Raw genomic sequence first — 18,263 nt, 5'->3', positions numbered from 1 at the left:
TGGAGATTTCAATTTTCCTCCCTTTGAAATAATTGCATTGATTTTATTACACCATAGTATCAGCCTTTAAAAAATATTTGTCATTATCAAAAATTTGCCTGACCTGGATTGTGAAGTCATTTTTTTTTCATAAAGAAGGTTTGATGAACATGTTCATTAATCTATACTATGTTTATTGGGCAAATGTATAGTTAAACCAGTATCTTCAACTCTCAAATAATGTCTTAGTCCTTTCTGTGTTGCAATAAAGTGATACATGAGGCTGGGATATATATATATAAAATATATATATATATATATATATATATGGCTTATTTGGCTCATGATTCTGCTGGCTGGAAAACTGAGCCTCTGGTGAGGCCTCAGGCTGCTTCCACTCATGGTTAAAGGCAAAGGGGAGCCGGCATGTACAGAGATCACATGGCAAGAAAAGGAGCAAGAGGAAGAGAGTGGAGGTGCCAGGCTCTTCTTAACAACCACTCTCTTGGGAACTAATAGAGCACAGAAGTCACTCATTACTGTGAGAACAACACCAACACGTTCAGGAGGAATCTACCCCCGACCCATATACCTGTCATTAGGCTTTGCCTCCAACACTGGGAATCAAATAACATGAGGGTTAGAGGGGGGCAGCATTCAAACCACAGCTACTAAGTACTTGTTTGGCCTGCATTTGGTATGTGTTCTTAAAGATGGGAAAAATAAAAGGGCTGGTCCCTGGCAGAGGAACTCAGAACATGTTAATATCTACAGGACTTGGGCAAAGGCAGTGAGTAGAAGTGGCAATACACTTTAATAAATGTACCTTCGATAATCGCTTGAACCCAGGAAGCGGGGGTTGCAGTGAGCCAAGATTGCACCACTGCACTCCAGCTTGGGCAACAGAGTGAGACTCCATCTCAAAAAAATAAAACAGTAGTGCCTGGAAGGATGTTCTTCATTAACATCGCTGTGACTTTAGCACGGGGATCACTGACGTGCTGACATTTTTGTACAGTTCCAAGGATGCCACCTTCAAGCGTGATTGGACTAAGATTATGAGACCCCCCTGACTGGGGTCTTCCATTACTCTAGCATCTCACAACCAAGGGCTTCAGTCAGAGAAACTCTTCCCCACTCTCTTTCCATGTTATCTACAGCCTTGTTCACCAAGACTGCCTTATAAAAATTGGTCCTGCTGGTCGTTGGTAGTTTTACATTGAAATTCAAGTGTTATAATTCTAATGGAATTATTGTAAATAATGGTGCTTATGTTTTATTTAGGCACTTCACCAAATGACCTCAGCAGAGTGGGAAAGTCTCACATAGGTGACTTACTATGCCCAGTAGCCTGCGTGTCTCTCCACAGATACTGACTTCCCTGTAACTTTACTATTTTGGGGTTATTTATGTTTAACAACCAAAACATCCTGTCAAGTTTTAGTCAATCGGGTGAGATATCTAAATTATGTTAATAATTTTTAACACTTTTCATTTTGAAATAGTTTAAATCTTAAAAGAAGTTGCAAAAATGGTACAGAAAGTTCCTACATGTCATTTCCCCATCTTTTGCCTATAATCTTCCCTAGCCATAGCACACTGTCAAAACCAGGCCATTGATATTGGACAACCCTATTGGCTCAACTGAAGATGTAAATCAGATTTCACCATAAGTCTCTATTTTTAAATGGTATTATTGGCTGAATTTGCCTCTTACTTGCAGCCTAAAGCATTCATAACTGAAATATCATGCAACTGTAAGTATGTGAGCACACAGACACACCATTTTTGATTTTCTGATTGGATTTTCAGTAGACAGACACTTGGGAATGTTAACTTTAAATGTATTTAATAGACATTACTATCCTACCACTAGAGCTCACAAATGGACTTGTTTTGCGAAAGTATATGTTATTATCAAAGAACAGGATGATATCTTTTAGAAATCTCTCCCATGGGTTAGGGGTTCATCCTGACTCTTATCTTGTTTTTTCAATGTAAATGATTGTCTTTAAATAATCATGTTTGAGCTTCTGTCCTAGGCAAGCCTGAGGCTCAGTAGATTCTGTGCCCCTTCAGGGAATGAATCTCACTAAATTAATCTTTCTATTCTCTGTATGTAGTAGGGTCTGGCATACTCTAGGTGCTCAATAAGCTCAATAAATGTGTGTTAAGTGAGCAAGTGAATAAATGACCAGATGCCGATGGAATGTGGCATGTTGTTCAGCCTGTAATGTGGATAAATGGGTGGGTAAAAAAATGAGAATTTTGTTGATGCCACTCTACTAAAACTCACTTTTAGATTTCAGAATGTCTGTTCTGGTAATGCATTCAGTATTTTAGTGAATACAGCTTCACTGGGACAGAGTTGACCAATCATATCTCTGGCTGGTGTTGGACATGGGCCATCTATTCAGTTGTCCCTGGGGCGATTTTTAGAGGCAATAGGGGAGGTTTCCTCCCTGGACCCATTTCTTCCACCTAATTGTGCCTCAAGACACACCAGAGAGGGTCATGCCGTAAATCGGACACCTATGAGAGGATGACACACCTATGAGAGGATGAGACACCTATGAGAGTATGTTTCCAGACTGACTCACTTTTAGGTCCTTTCAAGCAGCAGCAGGAGACTGAAAGCTGCTCTTCTCAAGACCTGGCCTTCACGTGTACCTTGTGGGGCTGTGGCGATCTCTGTGTACAGGAAGGTCTAGAGCTATTGTGAACCTGGACCAGGGTTGGCAGGGCCAGAACCCTGCTGTGGGCAGCTCAAGGTCTGCAAGGGGGCTTGAGAGCAGTCGGTGTGGAGAGAGGCTAAAAAGGAAGAGGACGGAGGGGGTGATGGTCTGTCTGGTCAGGCCAGCTGGAACAGCACTGAGCAACTTGCTCCACATGTTGGTCCTTTCCTTGCAGCATTCCACTTTTGGCATCAAGCACTGTACCAGTTAGGGATTAGCTTCAGCTGCTAAAAACAGAAAACTCAAAATGACAGTGGCTTGAGCAAGATTTCTATTTCATGTGTAAGTCCTGGCCAGCTCTGGCTCTTCATCACAGCAGGGATCTTGTCAAGCCGCCAAGCATGGCCCTCATCTTCCCAGCCCTGGTGTACCCTCGGCCATCCTGTCCATGCTCCTAGCAGAAGGATGGAGCAAGAGGTTGAGGAAGGCAGAAATGTGTATGCCAGCTCTCCTACGGGATGCCCTGAGAAGCCATCTCTGCACACTTCTCTGACATCCCATGGCCTGGGTCTTAGTCACATGAACACACCTATCTACAAGGGCAGCTGGAAAACGCAGTTTCTATTCTGGAGAATAGAACCTCCTGTCAAAATGCCTAGTTCCATTCTGATAGGAAAGAGAAGAAAACAGATATTAAGGAGAAAGTAGTCGTCTCTGTCTGAAGGTTAACTCTGAAGTATCATGTACATACCTGAGAGCACATTGTCCAAAATTGTCAGTCATCTTTGTCTAAATTCAGTGGCAAGAGCTGTCCATGGTCCAAGATTTTGTCCTTCTTGTAAGCTAAAACGTTAGCTTGTCACAGTTTCATGGATGCTGGTGGAAGACGTGAAACTCCTGGGTCAGAAGGAAAGGACAGTTCATTGCTCATGGTAATGGCAATGGTCAGAGTATCAGGATTTGTTTCTCACATGATGATGCTAAGGAGGGCACAGCGACACTTTCACACACACCAGGTTTTGTTACAGGAGACCAACCCTGAACACAGGGAAGTCAAATCTTCTAACAATGCCTGTCTTTGCTGAGGAGGGAGATCTGACCTCAGTTCTCCAAGGCTGATCACTGTCCTTGACAATGACCTTGCAGACACACTGGGACCCATGGAGAGCTGTTCCACATTCCATAATTACATTCCTCCAATCATGTTGTTCCTTAGCGTCTCTGTTTTCATCATAGATCTGTCAGATCACATATCATGTGGCATCCAGGTAGCTAAAATACTGCAAGTGAGGGACTTAGCAAGGGAGTAAGGCTGAAAAAGGTTTTCCTTTCCCCCCAGTCTGTTAATTCCTTCTGGTTCTTGCTTTTTTCCCCCTTGTTACAAGGCAAATACTGAATGGTCAGGACTCAAACCTTCTTCCTTGTAGCAGAGAGGCCTCAGTCAGCTGAAAGGAGGAAGTCAGACACTTACCTGATGCTGCAAAATACATCCTTATGGCGCTCTTTGGACAACTGTGGGTTTGCCTTTGGGAGACAACAGTTTTTATTATTTGCAACTCTGTCATTGTCCCCTATTTATATTTTATTAAACTCATTGAAAAATTTATATGTCTGATCATTCAGTTAAAGTACTTTAAAGGCTCAGTATCTCATCCTATTGGGATTTGTCACCAATTATCTTACAGGAAATTTGGTTTCCCATCCATCCTTCTCCTCCCACTTCAGGGTCCACCTGATAGTGGCCTGGGTATCTCCAGAGGCAGGTCCTTCCAGCATCTACATTTCCTCTTCTGGACCACTGGGGACAAAGGCTGGAGAGTCCACCAATAGCACTACCATGACCTCCTGGCAAAGGAGACAGGTGCCTGCAGCTGATGCCTTTAACACTGGCTCTCTCCAAGTACGTTTTACAGTTGCTGGTGGGGGCCACACTGGGAAAAACATTTCCCTTTGCTTTTTCCTTCCATTCACAGAGAGTCAGCCCCCAGCATCAAGACAGAGCAGTCGTCCAAAATTAGATGCTGCTGCTCTCATTTGTTGGTTAAAAATAACTGTTCTGCACCCTTTATGCCATCACCAGGGGCTGTTTTCAGCCAATGTTTATGACAGAGAAAGACATTTGCTAATTCGCTGCTTATTCAAGGAGAATAGAACTTATTTGTTGTTCCCCTGCAAATAGACAACTGGGGATGTTAGCAGCAATTTACTTGCATTTTCTTAGGATTTGCAGGGTGGTTTTGTGATAGGAAAATGGCTAGTGAGGACAGAGGAAAGAAGGGCACACATTGAACCTAATTTTTTAAAAGAAGCAATGAAACTGGGCCCAGCCAGTGAGGCAGCATATGGTGCTGGACAAATCTGATAAAAGGGGAATCACCAAACTTGCCATTTCAATGGAGTGAAGCCCAAAGGAGCCGGAGCACCTGGAAGGTTTGCAGTCCCCCCTCCCACCCCGAGGCCTTTGGTTCATCCCGAGTGTGACCAGGGCTTCTGACGCCAGAGCCCAAGAGGGAGCTTTTGCCTTTTGGATTCAGGGCTTCCTTGTACTCTCACAGAGTCAGAATGGCTGTGTGTTTACGTGTGAAGCCCTGGGCACCCCCTAGCCCCTTCCTGGGCTGTCCTCCACCTTTTCTCTTCTCACCCTTTGCTGTCCCCCAAGTCCTGCAATCCATAGTGAAGAGGCCAGGGGCCCGGGTGGGGAAGTGGGCAGGGGCAGCCATGGCAGTTTCATCAAAGGCGTGGGATCTTTTCATCTCTGGTAACAGTGGCATGAAACTATTTTAGGGGCAGCGCCAGTCTCCGGGAATTTTAAAGTTCAATTTTCCGGGAACAGAGTCTGAAGACATTTATCTTCAAGGCAGCGTTAACACTGAACTTTAAAAGGCCAAACATGGAGGAAAGCCTTTTTAACACATTGCTTTTGGATCTCAGGGTGGGCCAGGAAGGCAACCAGCCAGAGATCAAGATTGCACCTGTCCCAAGACTGGAAGACTGGGTATAAAAACAGAACAGTGGACACAACTCCAAGAGAAGGTTTTGACCAAATGTCTTGAATCATAGAAGATTTGACTGTAAACCTACTCCACAGTTTCTATTCGGTGGATGATTTTGCTGAACTGAGCTAAGATAGAATTGGATATTGAAGAGCTAAAGTGTGTTGACTTTTAAAAATTTTTTATAAGCTCAACTTTTATTTTAGATTCAGGGGATATATGTGCAGGTTTGTTACATGGGTGTATTGCGTGATGCTGAGGTTTGGTGCGTGAAGGATCCTATCATCCAGGTACTGAGTATAAGTACCCAAGATTTTGTTTTCCAACCCTTGTTCCTTCCAATAGTCCACAGTGTCTACTGTCCCCCTCTTTATGTCCATGTGTACACAATGTTTAGCTCCCACTTGTAAGTGAAGACATGTGGTATGTGATTTTCTATTTCTATGTTAATTCACTTAGATAATGGCCTCCAGCTGTATCCACGTTGCTGCAAAAGACATGATTTCATTCCTTTTTATGGCTGTGTATAATGCCATGCTGTGAATGTACCACAGTTTCTTTATCCAGTCCACTGCTGATGGGCACCTGGGTTGATTCCATGTCCTTGCTATTGTGAATAGTGCTACGATGAACACAGAAATGCATGTGTCTTTTTGGAAGAACGATTTATTTTCTTTGGGTATATACCCAGCAATGGGATTGCTGGGTAGAATGATAGTTCTGTTTTTAGCTCTTTGAGAAATCTCCACACTGCTTTCCACAATGGTTGAACTAATTTACATTCCCACCAACAGAGTATAAGCGTTTCCTTTCTCCACAGCCTTGCCAGCATCTGTTGTTTTTTGATGTCTTAATAATAGCCATGCTGACAGGTGAGAGATGGTATCTCAATGTGGTTTTGATTTGCATTTCTGATGATTTGTGATGTTGAGCTTTTTCTCACATTTATTGGCTGTTTGTACGTCTTCTTTTGAGAAGTGTTCTTTCATGTCTAACGTGTGTTTCAAAGTACAATGAGACATAGATCCAGTAATGCAGACATGAACATATTTGTCCTGCTTAAGAATGTGTCTCAGGACATGGGGATCTTCTCTTTGAGGAGCTGTTCTGCTGATTCTGGGCCCCCTCATACTGGCTGGGAGGGAAGGAAGGGCCCTGTGCCCGCTGATGAACTGCACTTCTGTCTTCTTCTCTTGCCAAGACTTGCTCAGCAAAAGCATGCAGTGGGGGAAGAGCAGGAGTCCAGGCACGCAGGCACAGCCAAGGGTCTCCCGGATCAAGGGCGGGCTGGGTTCCTACAGTGTGATCTGTGCAGTCACTTAGGGCTCTTCCTCAGAGCGCCCAAGCCACAGTTAGTCTCTGCTAGCTTGAAATTCTTCATACTTTTTGAATAAGAGGCTCCACATTTTCATCTTGCATGGAGACTGGAAAGTTATGTGGCTGGTCCTGGCTTCGAGAATAATGGGGAGAAAAGCCAAGTGGAGGGAGAATAAGGGGCAAACAGGAGTGGAGTTGAAAAAATGGAATGTTTAAGACAGAAGATCATATTTTTAGGGTACTTTGCAGACAACAAGAGAGAGGAGGAGAGTGAGAGAGAAATGACGATGGTTCTTCATCATAAAGAAAAAATAAAAGACTAAGCATGTCATGTGGCCTCCAAGATACTTGGAATAAAAGATGGGTTAGTTCCAGGTAAATCTTAGCTCCAGGTGCTGCAAGGACAGCTTCAGTGTTTGCATTGTCTGGAGTTTAAATAAACATGAGTTTGCCTGCATGGTCATCTCCATTTTCAACAAAAGTCAATTAGGAAATGATTTTCTTCAAACCATATTGGCATTTTTTTTTTCCAGAAAGATTTGGTTCCTAAATGACAGGGTGACTAAAGGTCAAATCATTTTCCATTACATTTAATGTAATGAGCTTTCCATTTTTTAGGCCTCCCTGCAGAAGAGTTTCAATTGCATTTCCCTTTGTTCTCCAAAGGGAGTTTTACAGTTCTCTGATTTACGCTAAGGTCAAGAGAAGGTTTGCAAACTGCCACAGAACATAAATTACAGAACTTCCTGACAAAATGGTGGGTCAGAAAAGTAATGTGGAATACATTAGTGAAGGGTAGATGAACACACCTTTAAGTGCTAATTTATTTCTCAAATGTGCAGCTTGAAGTCTTTCTCTCTTATCATTAGACTCAAGGCTGAGTCTCTTCCATATTGATCAGGAGCCTCTGCAGCAGGCACACGCAGGATGCTGTGCTGTGCATGGTGAGAAGTGTGACTCACTACTGGTGAGAATTATTCAGCAGACAAAATGAACTGGGAGGAAGTGAGTGATCTTTACCTCTTAGGCGAGAGGAGGCGATTATCAAGCAAACCGATGCACAGAACACAAAGCACCAAGCGTGTATTTGGCTCTCCTCGGTGTGTTTTGTGGTGCATGGTGAGGGGTGCACAGACCTCCAGGGTTTGCAGTCCTGCTGGGAAAGGAGAGTAACAGACAGAAGTCATTCAGTGGCAACCCATGGCTGATGGCTTGCAGGAGGAAGCCAAGCCACTGCTTGAGGGAGAAAGGCATTGTGTGTGAGATTTTTCTAGAAGGTGGGTCTTCAGTAGACCTTGAGGGAAGAGGCTCGGGGGGTATTTGGCAAGGATGGGGGAGGCCTGTGGGGGAGGGGCGCCTAGAGCAAAGGACAGAGGATGGTGTGAGTCACTCTGGGGAGTGACGTAAGTAAGGCGAGTAACCCAGAGAACTGTGTTTCCTAGGAAGGCAGTGGGCACAGGGGTGGGGGGGCAGGGAGTGGTCAGAGCGGGGACAGACTGTGGGTGGGGTCAGCATCTCCCTCTTTCTACACTGCTCAAAGTGATCCCCTGCCAGGATGGGGGTGGCGAAGCTGAATCCCCACAGCCATTGCTGACCATGATCTCAGGAACAAAGAAGCAATGAATGTGCATCACCCTTAGCAGCTCTCATCTGAGCTTCCTGGGTCCAAGACATGAAGCCCAGGATTAGATATGGAGAGAGGACTCAAACGCCACTGAATTCATGAAACTGATGATCTGGTTAGAAAGAGAATCACACGCAGAGTGTTAAGGCTAAATATCAAAACCCTGCAGAGGAAGGAGGCGTCACTGTGACCTGGAGTTAAGTCAGAACAGATGTGGTGGAAGGGTCAAGGTCCAGAGGAGTCTCAAGCAGGCACACGCCTCAGCTCCTTCATTCATTTACTCAGCAAAAAATGCGGCCACCACGGACCCTCCTGGGTCCTGGGTGGACAGCAATGATGGACAAAGACATGGAGCCAAGACAGACCACAAATATATAAAGAACAAATCATGAAAATAATTTCAGATGCCAATAAAGAAAATAGACCAGTATGGCAGGATAAGAAGGATGAGGTGTGGGGAGGAGAGTCTGATTGGATCATCCCGGGAGGTATCTCTGAGGAGCAGCGTTTTCAAGGATACCTAGATGATGGAGATGGGGTCAGGGTGGGAAGGGAATTCTCCCAGGGGAGAAGGGTGTGTGGACAGAAACACACGTGGCATGTGTAGGAGGTGAGGAGGTTTGCTGAGCTCCCGGCACTGTTCTAAGAGTTTCACCTGCATCGATTCATAATCACCCTAAGAGAGAGCAGGGATGTGTTTCAGATTAGGAATGTGAGGCTGGGAGAGACTTCACCGCTGCTCCAAGGTCACAGTTGGAAGGGAACAGGGCTGGACCTGGAACAGCAGTCCCTCTGACTCCAGGGTTGACTTGCTGTGTGTTTTCTCAACAGAATCCTCCAAACAACCTCCATAATCAGCCAAGTGGGGCTGGGGAAGTGGAGCTCTGCACCCAAGCTGAGCTCCAAGTGCCAAGAGCAAATAGAAGAGCTGGGAAAAGAAGCAACTTGTCAGCTGTATTTCTGCGGTAAGCCATTCAGTTGTGGGGCTTTGCGAAGCAGCCTCCTGCACGCATACTGGACGAGGAAGACCAGGAAAGATGATGCACCCTAGGCTGAAAAATGCCAAGCCCTTTAGGGAATAACACAGCAAACACTCTTAGTGTATTTTTTCTAAGTGGTTTAATGGAAATATCAGCTTTAGGAAACTAAAGTGATAAATAAAGAAGATCTGAATTTTACTTATGATGAAAATGCAAGGCAAGAGTATCTTTTTTTTTTTTTTTTTTAATTTATTTATTATTATTATACTTTAAGTTGTAGGGTACATGTGCATAACGTGCAGGTTTGTTACATATGTATACTTGTGCCATGTTGGTGTGCTGCACCCATCAACTCGTCATTTACATCAGGTATAACTCCCAGTGCAATCCCTCCCCTCGCCCCCCTCCCCATGATAGGCCCCGGTGTGTGATGTTCCCCTTCCCGAGTCCAAGTGATCTCATTGTTCAGTTCCCACCTATGAGTGAGAACATGCGGTGTTTGGTTTTCTGTTCTTGTGATAGTTTGCTAAGAATGATAGTTTCCAGCTGCATCCATGTCTCTACAAAGGACACAAACTCATCCTTTTTTATGGCTGCATAGTATTCCATGGTGTATATGTGCCACATTTTCTTAATCCAATCTGTCACTGATGGACATTTGGGTTGATTCCAAGTCTTTGCTATTGTGAATAGTGCTGCAATAAACATACGTGTGCATGTGTCTTTATAGCAGCATAATTTATAATCCTTTGGGTATATACCCAGTAATGGGATGGCTGGGTCGTATGGTACATCTAGTTCTAGATCCTTGAGGAATCGCCATACTGTTTTCCATAATGGTTGAACTAGTTTACAATCCCACCAACAGTGTAAAAGCGTTCCTATTTCTCCACATCCTCTCCAGCACCTGTTGTTTCCTGACTTTTTAATGATCGCCATTCTAACTGGTGTGAGATGGTATCTCATTGTGGTTTTGATTTGCATTTCTCTGATGGCCAGTGATGATGAGCATTTTTTCATGTGTCTGTTGGCTGTATGAATGTCTTCTTTTGAGAAATGTCTGTTCATATCCTTTGCCCACTTTTTGATGGGGTGGTTTGTTTTTTTCTTGTAAATTTGTTTGAGTTCTTTGTAGGTTCTGGATATTAGCCCTTTGTCAGATGAGTAGATTGCAAAAATTTTCTCCCATTCTGTAGGTTGCCTGTTCACTCTGATGGTAGTTTCTTTTGCTGTGCAGAAGCTCTTTAGTTTAATGAGATCCCATTTGTCAATTTTGGCTTTTGCTGCCGTTGCTTTTGGTGTTTTAGACATGAAGTCTTTGCCCATGCCTATGTCCTGAATGGTACTACCTAGGTTTTCCTCTAGGATTTTTATGGTATTAGGTCTAACATTTAAGTCTCTAATCCATCTTGAATTAATTTTCGTATAAGGAGTAAGGAAAGGATCCAGTTTCAGCTTTCTACTTATGGCTAGCCAATTTTCCCAGCACCATTTATTAAATAGGGAATCCTTTCCCCATTTCTTGTTTCTCTCAGGTTTGTCAAAGATCAGATGGCTGTAGATGTGTGGTATTATTTCTGAGGACTCTGTTCTGTTCCATTGGTCTATATCTCTGTTTTGGTACCAGTACCATGCTGTTTTGGTCACTGTAGCCTTGTAGTATAGTTTGAAGTCAGGTAGCGTGATGCCTCCAGCTTTGTTCTTTTGACTTAGGATTGTCTTGGAGATGCGGGCTCTTTTTTGGTTCCATATGAACTTTAAAGCAGTTTTTTCCAATTCTGTGAAGAAACTCATTGGTAGCTTGATGGGGATGGCATTGAATCTATAAATTACCTTGGGCAGTATGGCCATTTTCACTATATTGATTCTTCCTATCCATGAGCATGGTATGTTCTTCCATTTGTTTGTGTCCTCTTTGATTTCACTGAGCAGTGGTTTGTAGTTCTCCTTGAAGAGGTCCTTTACATCCCTTGTAAGTTGGATTCCTAGGTATTTGATTCTCTTTGAAGCAATTGTGAATGGAAGTTCATTCCTGATTTGGCTCTCTGTTTGTCTGTTACTGGTGTATAAGAATGCTTGTGATTTTTGCACATTAATTTTGTATCCTGAGACTTTGCTGAAGTTGCTTATCAGCTTAAGGAGATTTTGGGCTGAGACAATGGGATTTTCTAAATATACAATCATGTCATCTGCAAACAGGGACAGTTTGACTTCTTCTTTTCCTAACTGAATACCCTTGATTTCTTTCTCTTGCCTAATTGCCCTAGCCAGAACTTCCAACACTATGTTGAATAGGAGTGGTGAGAGAGGGCATCCCTGTCTTGTGCCAGTTTTCAAAGGGAATTTTTCCAGTTTTTGCCCATTCAGTATGATATTGGCTGTGGGTTTGTCATAAATAGCTGTTATTATTTTGAGGTACGTTCCATCAATACCGAATTTATTGAGCGTTTTTAGCATGAAGGGCTGTTGAATTTTGTCAAAAGCCTTTTCTGCATCTATTGAGATAATCATGTGGTTCTTGTCTTTGGTTCTGTTTATATGCTGGATTATGTTTATTGATTTGCGAATGTTGAACCAGCCTTGCATCCCAGGGATGAAGCCCACTTGATCATGGTGGATAAGCTTTTTGATGTGTTGCTGAATCCGGTTTGCCAGTATTTTATTGAGGATTTTTGCATCGATGTTCATCAGGGATATTGGTCTAAAATTCTCTTTTTTTGTTGTGTCTCTGCCAGGCTTTGGTATCAGGATGATGTTGGCCTCATAAAATGAGTTAGGGAGGATTCCCTCTTTTTCTATTGATTGGAATAGTTTCAGAAGGAATGGTACCAACTCCTCCTTGTACCTCTGGTAGAATTCAGCTGTGAATCCATCTGGTCCTGGACTTTTTTTGGTTGGTAGGCTATTAATTGTTGCCTCAATTTCAGAGCCTACTATTGGTCTATTCAGGGATTCAACTTCTTCCTGGTTTAGTCTTGGAAGAGTGTAAGCGTCCAGGAAATTATCCATTTCTTCTAGATTTTCCAGTTTATTTGCGTAGAGGTGTTTATAGTATTCTCTGATGGTAGTTTGTATTTCTGTGGGGTCGGTGGTGATATCCCCTTTATCATTTTTAATTGCGTCGATTTGATTCTTCTCTCTTTTCTTCTTTATTAGTCTTGCTAGTGGTCTGTCAATTTTGTTGATCTTTTCAAAAAACCAACTCCTGGATTCATTGATTTTTTGGAGAGTTTTTTTGTGTCTCTATCTCCTTCAGTTCTGCTCTGATCTTAGTTATTTCTAGCCTTCTGCTAGCTTTCGAATGTGTTTGCTCTTGCTTCTCTAGTTCTTTTAATTGCGATGTTAGAGTGTCAATTTTAGATCTTTCCTGCTTTCTCTTGTGGGCATTTAGTGCTATAAATTTCCCTCTACACACTGCTTTAAATGTGTCCCAGAGATTCTGGTATGTTGTATCTTTGTTCTCATTGGTTTCAAAGAACATCTTTATTTCTGCCTTCATTTCGTGATGTACCCAGTAGTCATTCAGGAGCAGGTTGTTCAGTTTCCATGTAGTTGAGCGGTTTTGATTGAGTTTCTTAGTCCTGAGTTCTAGTTTGATTGCACTGTGGTCTGAGAGACAGTTTGTTATAATTTCTGTTCTTGTACATTTGCTGAGGAGTGCTTTACTTCCAATTACGTGGTCGATTTTGGAGTAAGTACGATGTGGTGCTGAGAAGAATGTATATTCTGTTGATTTGGGGTGGAGAGTTCTATAGATGTCTATTAGGTCTGCTTGCTGCAGAGATGAGTTCAATTCCTGGATATCCTTGTTAATTTTCTGTCTCGTTGATCTGTCTAATGTTGACAGTGGAGTGTTGAAGTCTCCCATTATTATTGTATGGGAGTCTAAGTCTCTTTTTAAGTCTCTAAGGACTTGCTTTATGAATCTGGGTGCTCCTGTATTGGGTGCATATATATTTAGGATAGTTAGCTCTTCCTGTTGAATTGATCCCTTTACCATTATGTAATGGCCTTCTTTGTCTCTTTTGATCTTTGATGGTTTAAAGTCTGTTTTATCAGAGACTAGTATTGCAACCCCTGCTTTTTTTTGTTCTCCATTTGCTTGGTAAATCTTCCTCCATCCCTTTATTTTGAGCCTATGTATGTCTCTGCGTGTGAGATGGGTCTCCTGAATACAGCAGACTGATGGGTCTTGACTCTTTATCCAGTTTGCCAGTCTGTGTCTTTTAATTGGAGCATTTAGTCCATTTACATTTAAGGTTAAGATTGTTATGTGTGAACTTGATCCTGCCATTATGATATTAAGTGGTTATTTTGCTCGTTAGTTGATGCAGTTTCTTCCTAGCCTCGATGGTCTTTACATTTTGGCATGTTTTTGCAATGGCTGGTACCGGTTGTTCCTTTCCATGTTTAGTGCTTCCTTCAGGGTCTCTTGTAAGGCAGGCCTAGTGGTGACAAAATCTCTAAGCATTTGCTTATCTGTAAAGGATTTTATTTCTCCTTCACTTATGAAACTTAGTTTGGCTGGATATGAAATTCTGGGTTTAAAATTATTTTCTTTAAGAATGTTGAATATTGGCCCCCACTCTCTTCTGGCTTGGAGAGTTTCTGCCGAGAGATCTGCTGTTAGTCTGATGGGCTTCCCTTTGTGGGTAACCCGACCTTTCTCTCTGGCTGCCCTTAAGATTTTTTCCTTCATTTCAACTTTGGTGAATCTGGCAATTATGTGTCTTGGAGTTGCTCTTCTCGAGGAGTATCTTTGTGGCGTTCTCTGTATTTCCTGGATTTGAATGTTGGCCTGCCCTACTAGGTTGGGGAAATTCTCCTGGATGATATCCTGAAGAGTGTTTTCCAACTTGGTTCCATTTTCCCCCTCACTTTCAGGCACCCCAATCAGACGTAGATTTGGTCTTTTTACATAATCCCATACTTCTTGCAGGCTTTGTTCATTTCTTTTTCTTCTTTTTTCTTTTGGTTTCTCTTCTCGCTTCATTTCATTCATTTGATCCTCAATCGCAGATACTCTTTCTTCCAGTTGATCGAGTCGGTTACTGAAGCTTGTGCATTTGTCACGTATTTCTCGTGTCATGGTTTTCATCTCTTTCATTTCGTTTAGGACCTTCTCTGCATTAATTACTCTAGCCATCAATTCTTCCACTTTTTTTTCAAGATTTTTAGTTTCTTTGCGCTGGGTACGTAATTCCTCCTTTAGCTCTGAGAAATTTGATGGACTGAAGCCTTCTTCTCTCATCTCGTCAAAGTCATTCTCCGTCCAGCTTTGATCCGTTGCTGGCGATGAGCTGCGCTCCTTTGCCGGGGGAGATGCGCTCTTATTTTTTGAATTTCCAGCTTTTCTGCCCTGCTTTTTCCCCATCTTTGTGGTTTTATCTGCCTCTGGTCTTTGATGATGGTGATGTACTGATGGGGTTTTGGTGTAGGTGTCCTTCCTGTTTGATAGTTTTCCTTCTAACAGTCAGGACCCTCAGCTGTAGGTCTGTTGGAGATTGCTTGAGGTCCACTCCAGATCCTGTTTGCCTGGGTATCCCGCAGCAGAGGTTGCAGAAGGTAGAATATTTCTGAACAGCGAGTGTACCTGTCTGATTCTTGCTTTGGAAGCTTCCTCTCAGGGGTGTACTCCACCCTGTGAGGTGTGGGGTGTCAGACTGCCCCTAGTGGGGGATGTCTCCCAGTTAGGCTACTCAGGGGTCAGGGACCCACTTGAGCAGGCAGTCTGTCCCTTCTCAGATCTCAACCTCCGTGTTGGGAGATCCACTGCTCTCTTCAAAGCTGTCAGACAGAGTCGTTTGCGTCTGCAGAGGTTTCGGCTGCGTTTGTTATTGCCCTGTCCCCAGAGGTGGAGTCTACAGAGACAGGCAGGTTTCCTTGAGCTGCTGTGAGCTCCACCCAGTTCGAGCTTCCCAGCAGCTTTGTTTACCTACTTAAGCCTCAGCAATGGCGGGCGCCCCTCCCCCAGCCTCGCTGCTGCCTTGCCGCGGGATCGCAGACTGCTGTGCTAGCAATGAGGAAGGCTCCGTGGGTGTGGGACCCTCCCGGCCAGGTGTGGGATATGATCTCCTGGTGTGCCTGTTTGCTTAAAGCGCAGTATTGGGGTGGGAGTTACCCGATTTTCCAGGTGTTGTGTGTCTCAGTTCCCCTGGCTAGGAAAAGGGATTCCCTTCCCCCTTGCGCTTCCCAGGTGAGGCAATGCCTCGCCCTGCTTCAGCTCTCGCTGGTCGTGCTGCAGCAGCTGACCAGCACCAATGGTCCGGCACTCCCCAGTGAGATGAACCCAGTACCTCAGTTGAAAATGCAGAAATCACCGGTCTTCTGTGTCGCTGGCGCTGGGAGTTGGAGACTGGAGCTGTTCCTATTCGGCCATCTTGCTCCGCCCCCGGCAAGAGTATCTTTTAATGAGAATCTTGCTTATTTGGGATTTCCCACCGAAGAACACCAAGACAGGATATTTCTAATTTTTTCAATTATGCAAACTTTAGAAATTAAAATCCAGAAGCCATGAAACAGGTCTCTGGATATTTGTTAAAACATTTCTGAGCTTTGTTTGAAGTAGTCCTTGAGACCCATGAGATCCATATTTTTAATTCTGGTTCAATGTCGTATGTCCATTTTGGGTCTGTACATAATTGATTCTCCAGGTTGTGCATATCTTTGTACCATCCTTGATGCTACAGCCTTCAGGGAGCACTGCAAAATTTCAGTGTGATTTCTCATACACGGGGGCTTCCTTTCTCCTCTCTGTATTCTTTCCTCTTGCCTCTAGTAAAGACAAGGGTAGAAGAAGGGCAGAGGTCTCTTTAGAAGCTCGGCTGCTATCTATGGCCTGGGGCCTCAGCAGGAAAAGCAGAGAAATCAAGAAGGGACTGTCTATTCTACTCTAAGTGATGTCCATAGTGCATTTAGAATTTTAGGAGCATAATTTCTTATTCCTGCATGCTCTTTCTTAGTAGCGGGGGCCTATTTTAAAGTCAGGAGAGTGAGGAACACAGAGGGCTGCTCCTCATTTGTCGTCATCTGAACTCACACTGAGAACATACAGAGGGGCAGGGAAGTGTTTCTTCTGTTGTTCATTTGCCTTAAATTAAGAGATAGCCCCAAATGAGCAGGCCATACCTTCTGCAGACCTGTGGAAGGCCTCGTGTCCATCCCTCCATGCCCAAGTGTTCTCATCCTGGGTTGTTATTTCTTTTCTTGTGTAGAAGTAAAATGTCGATTTGCACAGTGCGTAGGTTTGAGGGGCACAGAGGTGGAAGTGGGTACAGAGTCAGGCCCAGGTGAGTGTAGGTGGAAGTCCTGGGGGCTTTGCTTCTTTGCCAAGGTTGCTCCTCTGCAATCAATTCTCATTGACCCACTCATTAATTCAGCAGATCATTAGTCCAAAGTCAGTGCCATCCAATTATAACCAGCTCCTCAGGTGAGCAAAGTTCTTCTGCTCGCCAAAGCTTGAGAATGGCTGGCTGCTGTTTGTCCCAATCTTAAAATGTCTTCTGTTGGCCACTTTGAGCTGGTTGTGGACACAGGTGTGCAGAAGGTGCTGGGAATGCTACGGCTACCTGCTCCCCAGCCCTCTTTTAGTGCGAAGTGGGAATGCTAAACCTATGTTTCCCTAAACACCTTGCATTTAGGGTCTGGATATAACTTAGGTTTCACCCTGGGAATCCTTGAGCTTAGACTCAGTCCTGATGGGGAGGGGTGGGCATCCTCTCTGTTTTCTCATTGCAGAGGTGGTGTGGGGCTGGCAACTGCCATGGAAGCTTCTGGAGTCAGTGGGTGGCTGCCGCACCCTGCAGCTCCCTCACCATTGCAGGATGGAGCTCTCTTGGTGACCTGGTTTCCCTATGGCTTTGAGAGTTTTTCTTGTGTGTTCATCCTGGAATTTGTTTTTTACTGACATGGTTTGGCTGTGTCCCCACCAAAATCTCATCTTGAATTTCCATGTGTTGTGGGAGGGACCCAGTGGGAGGTAACTGAATCATGTGGGCAGGTCTTTCTCATGCTGTTCTTGTGGTAGTGAATAAGTTTCACAAGATCTGATGGTTTTATTTTATTATTTTTTTTTCGAGATGGAGTCTCACTCTGTCGCCCAGGCTGGAGTACAGTGGTGTGATCTCGGCTCACTGCGATTCTCCTGCCTCAGCTGGGACTATAGGTGTGCACCATCATGCTTAGCTAATTTTTGTATTTTTAATAGAGATGGGGTTTCACCATGTTGGCCAGGATGGTCTTCATCTCTTGACCTCGTGATTTGGCATCCTCAGCCTCCCAAGGTGCTGGGATTAAAGTGTGAGCCACTGTGCCCGGCCGATCTGATGGTTTTATAAGGGACAGTTTCCCTGCACAGTTCTTTCTGCCTGCTGCCATCCATGTAATATGTGACTTGCTTCTTCCTGCCTTCCGCCATGATTGTGAGGCCTCCCCAGCCACATGGAACTGTAAGTCCGTTAAACCTCTTTCTTTTATAAATTGTCCGATCTCGGGTATGTCTTTCTCAGCAGCATGAAACCAGACAAATACATTTATCCTTCCCAAGTAATTCGGTGAACACTGGATAATTTATAAAAATTTCCTTTTGCTTAACAAGGTTATAGTGGGTTGAATGCTACTCTCCCTCCCCATCCCCGCCACCAAAAAAAGATGTGTTCATGTGGAACCTGTGAATGTGACTTTGTTTAGAAAAGGA

This window comes from Macaca nemestrina, chromosome 6 (genome assembly GCF_043159975.1).
Source record: "Macaca nemestrina isolate mMacNem1 chromosome 6, mMacNem.hap1, whole genome shotgun sequence".
Lineage (NCBI taxonomy): Eukaryota > Metazoa > Chordata > Mammalia > Primates > Cercopithecidae > Macaca > Macaca nemestrina.
The sequence above is the reverse complement of the archived record's forward strand: the minus strand, read 5'-3'. Positions refer to the sequence as shown.